Below are 8,859 nucleotides of genomic sequence, written 5' to 3'. Positions count from 1 at the left end.
TCTAGGTCTTCCAGGCATAGTGTTTGGTGTCCTTTCCCTCAGCCTCCAGCTTTCTCTGGAGACTGCAACATGGGTATTCTTTTTTTTTTAAAAAAAGTTCTTCTTAACAGATCTGCACTAGCTCCTGCTCAGAATACAGGATTTTCTTAACAAGCACATATGCTATTTTAAAACTGGCTAAATGAGGAAAAATCTTGTGTAAAACATCTTCCATTTGGCTTTTTTTTAATAAATACATTAAACTGAAGTAATTTTGAAACAGTCTTAGCAAACAAACCAAACTAGGTAGAACTAATCTGTACAGATTAATTTTGTTCTCTCGCCCCTGTCTATGGGGCAGCAATCTTGCCATGCTTATTGATTATCAGACAAGACTACTAATCCCCTTAAGGTCATTAAGTGTACTTAATTAAAGAGCAGTTAGCAAGCTTCTCTTTACCAAGTTAATAGTGGCTGTTAAAAGTGATTTGTACATTACCAATATGGAAGCCATTAATCTAAAAGTCAATTTGTCATTTATATTTTCCCAAACAAATACATTCAGTAGGCTGCAAAGGTGGCTAGAAAGCATTCAGCATCTGTTCTTGCAGGCTGTGTAAGGAAGAAACTCTGCTTCCTTAAACCCTAAGGCTTAGGCTGTAGCAATTTCCATCTACGCTCTTCTACAACCCACTGTCCTGTTCCATCCTGAACTGGCAGGAGGAGGAAGAGAGGGTAAAAAATCTTGGGGATGTTCAGTTCTTCTGACAAGTTTCATGAAAGGTAACAGCAAGATGGAGAAGCTCAAACTAAAGTCTTGTCTGACAGAAAGCTTGAAGCTCAGTGTTACTTTGGCTGTTTGACTGGCATGAGAAGTTTTAGAGAAGCTTCTTATTAAAGTCAAGGAAAGATGCTGAAGGTATGGTCAGGGTGACCTGGAAGATATGAAAGGGAAAACCAGGGATACTGATGATGATGAGAAAGGAAGGTAGGGGATGCAATTCTATAGACATCTGGATTTCATTGTCCTGTGAATATCAGGACTAATTTTTTCATTACAGTATGCAAACACAAATACGTGTAAGTTTTAATATGATTTAAAGATAAAAATAATGAAATATATAATGTTTTCTGGTTCCTATTGCATACATAATTTGAGGCATGTACGTACGTTGAATTGTCAATATAGTTGTTTCACTAGGAGAAACCTGTTGCTACAATTAAAATGAAAATTCTTTAGCAAAATACCACGTGTCTGTCATGTACTCTGTTCTACAGCCTTAAATATGTAATTTAAGACCAAAAATCAAATGTATTGAGAAAAAGACAGACCTCAGCTGAGCTCTTTTTGTGGTGCAGGGCAGGATGGGTGCTGCGCTGGGGCTGGGTGTGTAGGGGTTATGGACCTTGGCAACAGATTAGCTGCTGCTGAGCATACCCAGCCCAGCTCTGCCAGCAGGTACCTCTCAGCAGTGCTTAGTGGTGCTCTTTTAAAGAATCACCAGCCCCTGAGGAAAGCTGTTGCTTTCCCTGTTTGATCTGAGTAGGTAGCTTTGAAAGAGTGGAAATTTAAGTTCAGGGGACTAGAGAAAATTGCAAGGTAGAGGACTCACCTGTAGAGTATTTTAGACTTGAAAAACTTGCAAGGATAAAATGTCGGTCACAAAAGTGTTGGTTTAACCCATTTAAGGCACATTTATTTGCCTTCAATACTTTATTTTTCTGCTGTATCTGAGATATATATGTATATAAATCTTTTACAAAGATAGACCCTATGTTGTAACTTTCTTTTCCCATTAAAAAATGGATTCTACACTTGCCGATAGGATAAAATTCTCATTTTGATCTCTAGATGCAAATATATCCATAAGCCAGGATAAAACTATCTGTCCTGATCATACAGCCAGTGTCATTTTGGGATAACACCTGCATTTGAGAACTTCTTTATACTATATTATTTTTGCTTTACTAATCAAGCCTGTTTAGAAAGTTAGCAGGCACCTTGACTTATGGTGAAGGTCTGTCTCTGGCAGAAGTACAGATTTAAATCTTTTGCCTGCTCTGGTATGTCAGCAGAACTTTGTGTGATGATGCTGGAAACAAGGCTAGGGAACTGATCTTGCTTTTGAAAAAAATCAACAAACAAAACAACAAAAAAACCCCCAAACCTGCAACCAAATAAAACAAAAAGAAACCCAAATGTGGCAAAAAAATTCTGCTTTAAGTGAATCTGTTCTCCAATTAAGGCCAAGGTTTGGCTGCAGAAAAAGCTAAGAAAATGTAGGGTGAAAACAAACTCAGAGAGGGGAGAAAACCTGTGGAAGGGAGGAACTCTGATTTCTTTCGTGCAAGAAATGTTCAGGCAAAGTGGAACAAATTGTGTGAAGTAGTGTGGTGTCCACCTGGGAACAGAAACTGTCAATACAAGCTTAAAAGCACAACTTGGATTTTTTTTTTTTAATTATTCAGGTTAAGCACTATAGAAAACTCTGCAATATCTATAATTTGTGTGAAACAAAAGGAAGAGAATACTTCTTAGTTATGAAGCTTTTTCAGATTAACTCTACATGACTAAGGGTCAAGCCAGCATCATTCCTGAAAAATCCTTTGGCTCTCACTAGGGTGCCAAGGAGAGTTTTTCCACAGCAACAGACAGGGGCTGCAACAGGCTCAGAGCTCAGCTGGGGCACCTGTGCAGTCATCTTAATTTTGAAAATGTATATACTGTTAAATGACCGAGCTCCCTCCCCCAAATACATTTAATTTGGAAATTGTCAAGCAGCTTATCTGCTAACCATCTTTTAATATTCTATTTATTTATTTAATATTGTTGCTTGGGCTGCTCACATAATCAGATAAAGGTCATTAAACCAAATTTATGATTAAATAGGATAAAACTATTCTTTTTACTCAGCCTATTAATGTTATAGCTTATGCTGACTAGATGTTAGTATTTCAAATGAAGTTACTACATTTTTCAAATATCATAATTGTATGAAAAAGCTATATTATCACATTGTGAGGATTACTTTCCACTACCTTATCTGCCATAATGTCTGCACATATTGGCCTTCAGATTTCCTGGTGTTGCTAACCGCAGATATTTCTCTAAGTCTCCATCTGGTATCTGCATTAACCTCCACGTAGTTTTATTCTATTATTTTATTCCTCAAGTCATTGTTAAGGATTTCAGGGACCGTTTCATACATTAGTCAGGCTTTGTATTTTCAGGTTGCTTGCAAACCAAAGTATTAAGTGTTTTCTTCTCTAATTGCAGCCAAACTATTTGCCCTATGAGAATGTCACAGTGTAAAGCAACTGCCTCATGATTCTGGCTGCATTAAGGGAAGGATATTCTTTCAAAGCTATATTAACCAAAATGTAATTGACTTAACATGTCTGTCAAAGCTATAGGCTCTTGTAAGCTTTTTGTTTTGAGAAAAACAGACCTTAAGCTGTGTATTTTCTATGCCAAGATGGAAGAGACCACCCCAAGGCACAATGCATCTTGCATCTCCTTTTGTTTTAAAAGCTCTGTGGTATTTGAGGGCTTTCAAAAGCAAAGTTGCTATAGTTTGAGCTGTTACTCTTTTGCTAACCTTTTTTCCCCTCCTTCTAATTGTCTATGACTTTGTCTTCAGAGAGGTTTAATTAGAAGCTCATAATGCCCACGGCCAACTTAACAGGGTTTGTGTAAATGCAGACTGCAAAAGGAGAGCTGAGTTCCTAAGAACTCCTGTTGCTGCAGATAGCTAGCCAGTTAACTCCAATTTCTAAGATCCCTGACAGAGTGTCTGAACCCCTCCATGTGTGGTAGACTCCTAGAAGAGAAGTGATGACAGGACCAGCCTACCTGCAAATGACATCCTCCTAGTAAGGATGCTGAGACTGAGTCTCCTTATGACATAGTTGTGACCACACAGCAGTAGAGTAGGTCTGGCTCTAGCAGCAAATTAAAAAAGTGCCAGAAAAAAAAAAAAAAAAAAAAAAAAAAAACAAAACCAACAAACCAGAAAAATATGTTGTGGTAGTCTATTTGAAAGGCTCCCAAGTAGTTACAAAGCAGAAGCGTAAACTGGATTTAAAAGTAATTTATTCACCCCTTTATATGCTAAAAAAATATAACTTAATTTACAATTCTTCATAAGAATTGATGTTTTAGTTTGCATTCAGATTGTCTGCTTCCTTGATTCCCCCCTGCCCCAAACTGGACAGTTTTCTTCTCATTGCTGACTTCTGTCTTCACCCTCATCCTTCCAGGTTTTTCTCAGTTTCCTCTTCTCTCAACAGCTGGCCTCAATTTCATCATCCAAAACTTCATTTCTCTAGGCAATCAGGCAAATGAATTGTCTTCATCCATGTTTAAAACAAATTCATTCTAAATTAGTCTGTGCCCCTTCAGCGTTAATTTTCCATGACTATTATAGTCATTGAGCTTTATAGCATGAACACAAGCAAATATTAAGTTTGAAGGCTTAAATGTTTTTCAGTGAATTTTAAATTGTGGGCTACATCTTCAGCTGTGATTTGAGTCAGTAGGAGTCTTCAAAGCCTAGGGATATGGTTTATGTGATGGGGCGAGGACAGCAGCAGTATGTTGTCTTCATGCTAGTTGAAGAGCTAAGCTGTAACTAGTCAAAATAAGCTGTTTCAAATTATGACTATTAACAACTTTTAAAACAAATAAGTTACTCAACTACGGAACCAAAAATGCTGAATGTAGCCAAGTACCACTTCAGCATAGTCCAAAGTCCACATAAATGAGCTGCTTGCTATTTTGATCTGGGAGAGCTGGCTGAAAGTTATTGAATATTTATTACGGTAGTAAACATTTCAATATGAAATGCACTGAAGAATTTTGCAGTTGATTCAGAGAACCTGGAGGTCTCATACAGCCATAAGGTCTTAGAACATTTCTTGTATCTAAGATAGGTAGATATACCTCTGACATATGAGTATTCCTACGAGGAAATCAAGATAGAAACCTTGGAGAGTCAGACAGGACCAGAAGCAGTGGCTTGGCTCCTATTTTCCAAAGGAACCTAATATAAGTGGACTAAACTACCCCTCAGAAAAGCCTCTCTGCACTCAGTGCAAAAGGCCTATCAGCCTACTCACCATGTATTTAAAACTCTTACAACCTTAACCCACTTGCAATCGCTTAGTTGAGGCTTATTCCACAGTTCTTAACATTCTGCCCTCATGAATTAGGGTACTGGTAAATATTATCAAGTTGCATAATACCTGGAGCAAGGCTCAGGTGGAAAAGGAATATACATGGGTATTACTTCAGTCTTATGTATATATTTTTGGGATTTAATACTAGGTGATGGAAATACTTCATTCCTTGTCTGCTGGTTCAACTTGATCTAGCTTGATTTGGTGACAATGATGTTACTGTGTGGTGCTTGTACAAGGGTAAATTTGACTCGGTCAAGAGGGAGACAATGTAAGTATCCAAATAAAGTAATTTCCACTGAGCTGATCTACTCATCACAGAATTTGTTCCCCTTGTTGGCTCTCTAAAGAGAAGTAAAAGGCTGAGAAAACATGGACTTAATGACTTCTATTGAGATCAGTCTGTCACATACAGGCTAAAGTATGTCGGGAACCTGTCCATGAATATTTTATTTCTATATTCATCTGCAAGACAGTTAAAGAAGCCCACAATAGTTCCACTGGGGTGGGGGGTGCGCGTGGGAAGTTTCTATAATAAAAAGCTAGTTTTCAGCCTGGCGGATTCAACAGGAAGGTTTTCAGCACCTTTGAAGTTCCCTATCACTGCTGTCCAGCCGTCATTGTGGACTAACACATCAAACAGGTTCCAGATGCTTTCAGTGATGCTCAGTGTTTTATTTAAAATTGTAAAAATGTGTCCTACTTTTCAGACTAGTAGTGTTTCACATAAGCTTTTTATAGCCAGAGCGTATCTGGCTTCATGGCATCATGTGAAACAAACACCCTCAAGTCCTTGCTCCTGAAGCTGTTTCAGCTCTCTTGATGTCTTGCTGTTGGTGGTTTAGTTCAGGCTTTCCTAACGTATCAGTGGACACCCTCAGGAGCTGTACGTGGCAGGGAGAAGTATCCCAGTTCTTGATTATCAGAGACTGACATATTGGTCATGAATGCTGAAGACTAGCAGGCACTTTCTACACAAAAACCTTTATAGAAAATGCTCAAAATAAAAAGACTGGGAGTTGGGATCTGGAGCAGGGGAAGAAAGATGCTGTCTTGTCAGCTCCCTTATTATTCTGTTTGCCTACCAGGAGATTTCAACTCCTCTGAGTAGGAAGAAGTGCTGGCAAAGGGAAGAGGCCAAGCCTGATACTGGAAGAGGATGTGTATGACAATGCACGGGTTATGGGGAGCAAAGACCTCACCCCACTTCAGTTTCAGGTACCCTTTCCTTACACAGATATCCAGGGAAGATTATGGATCAGCTTTGTAGAAGCAGGCTTTGCTTCAGCATTACAAAGCAGGAATACATTTCAAATTGCAGATTTGTTTTCTCCCCCTTCTTGTTAATTTCTGGACTTATTCATGATTGATTTTCTTTGTGGAAGTAAAGCCTTGGAAGACTGTTCTTTTGGGGTTTTTTTGCTTTAATTGTCCTGCAAATGTGTATGATCTTTACATAGGGTAAAATATCACAAAAATATTTTAGAAGCAAGGAATATGAGAAGAATTCCTAAAATCCTATTTGAAATATTCTAAGCAGAACAATGTCTCCTATAAATCATCATAGGGTAGGTGGAGAGAGTCCTACATTTTGACCAGGAAAAAAGCTGAAACTCTTGTCAGCAGTTGACTGCAGTCTTTGTTGTCTGGCCAGTTCTGCTGTCAGGGGCTGAGTCACACTAATTTGAGAATCTGTCAAAAGAGAAAGAATACATCTCCCAGACAGTGCACATAATTTTTTACTTTGACACTGAACATTTCATTTCAGCAGCTGAAATGAGAAAGCAAAACAGAAATAAGACTTCAGCTGGGTGGTAACCGGAGCTATCTTGTTTTCAGTCGCACTGGAGGTCCTGAGTCAATAACCTGGGCTACCTCCAAACACCTTGAGGTCTTGACTCAACTTCAGGGCTTCCCAGATTTCCCTTCTGTTGTACAACTGCTTTGAGTTCAGCCATATCTTTCTGGATCATGACTTCCACGTTAAAATCTCTTTAGAGCTGCTACAGATATTCATACCAATTTTATGTCCCTCAGCTCTTCTGAGTAAGTTTTCTTGTGGATTTTAGTCAAGTTTTTCATATATAAGGCTGAAAGATGGGACACACTTCTGTAATACTGATTTGTGAAGGACAAAACTTTCAGTGTTAAATACAAATTTTTTTTCAATATCCAGGCAAACAGTGCCTTCTTGTGTAAAATAAACTAAGAAGGATGAATCCTAACTATGAACTTTCTTTTAATATGCTAAATTAGAATGGATTGACAGGGAATGGATCGACAGGATATCTTCTTCAACCTGTCCAGAAGGTTACGGACACATTTCATGATGGCGAAATGTGATTTCAAAATGTACTTGCCATAACTACAAATGGGGTGGCCTTAGTCTGTCCCATAGAGAGGAATCTAATGCTCTGCTCTTGACGATAGTGAGGTTCCAGTTTTGCTGGGCCTCAGAGAAACTGTAGTAGCTACAAGTACTTTCTCAAATATGACTAAACATCAATATTTTTGTAGCCCCAAAACATTTTTGTCATTTTCATTCACTAAAAAACAGGAAAAAATAACTTCAAGTTGCTTTATACTTTGATTTTAGGTAAAACCAAGCTTGAAACTATGTAGAACTGAACAGGTTCACAAGGATTAAAGTCAGGAACAAATTTTGATGGCCTTAGAAACTTTTAAAGCATTTATCTGAAGTAGACAGGGGTTTTGGCTGCAAGAGTAATCATGGAAACATATGTCTGTTTTGAAATCAGTTATGTTTCTCCTTTTTATTTAAAGAGGAAAAAAAATTCACAGCAGAATAGGAATGGTGCAAAATAGGTGGTCCACACTGCCCACAAATCATGAACTGTTAAAGGTAAAAAAATGACAGCAACCTGTCATCTCTTCATCTGAACCCTGATGTCGTTACTAGCTCTCCTGAAAAGTTAATAAACCTCAAGAGAAGACGAAAGCTCAGCTCATCACAGGATGGCTGGCAGATCAGAGCTATAGCTGGAATGGAGCTTTGTGAACAAGCTTATAAGCTGAAATGTATCCAGAAAAGTTTACAGAACATCATATTCTGGTCTTTGAAGACTCTGTTACTTCTAATTAACTGAAACCAGGAAGGAATATCACAAATCATGTGTCATTCAAAACAGATTTATTTCTAGGGTGGACTACTGGAGGTGGTAGGTTTTGCTTTTCTAAATACAATACTTAATGTGTGAAACTTTCGAACACTTGTTAATTTTTCCAGCTGTAGGTACACTAGATTGCTATGGAGATAACTGGATAAATTTCAGAATTAAAAATAATTTTAAAACTGGAAATCATTTCAATCATTGAAAACTTTTGGAGTAGACAATAGGAAGTGTCAAAAGGCTGGATGTGCAGTGAAATGCTTAGAATACAAACCATGAAGTATACATCAGACATATTTATATGACTGAGTTAATTCTTAGTAAGTTTTAAAAAAGTTTAAAGTTAACGTTTCTAGTTTTTTTGGTAGACAACTACTTCTTGAATGATTTGTAAAGACTAATTGAAAAATAATTGCATTCCTCTGGAAATTAGTTTCAACAAAAGCAGTGTGTATTCAAAGGGCTTCTGGAATCTTATTTTAGTGACTAGGAAGTAAATTGCACCTTTAAAATATGCAAATAAGATGATTCATTAACAGTCATTTTAGCCCTGAAAACTGGGCTCTAATAT

Source organism: Falco peregrinus, chromosome 11 (genome assembly GCF_023634155.1).
Source record: "Falco peregrinus isolate bFalPer1 chromosome 11, bFalPer1.pri, whole genome shotgun sequence".
NCBI classification, from domain to species: domain Eukaryota; kingdom Metazoa; phylum Chordata; class Aves; order Falconiformes; family Falconidae; genus Falco; species Falco peregrinus.
Note: the sequence above shows the minus strand (reverse complement) of the source record.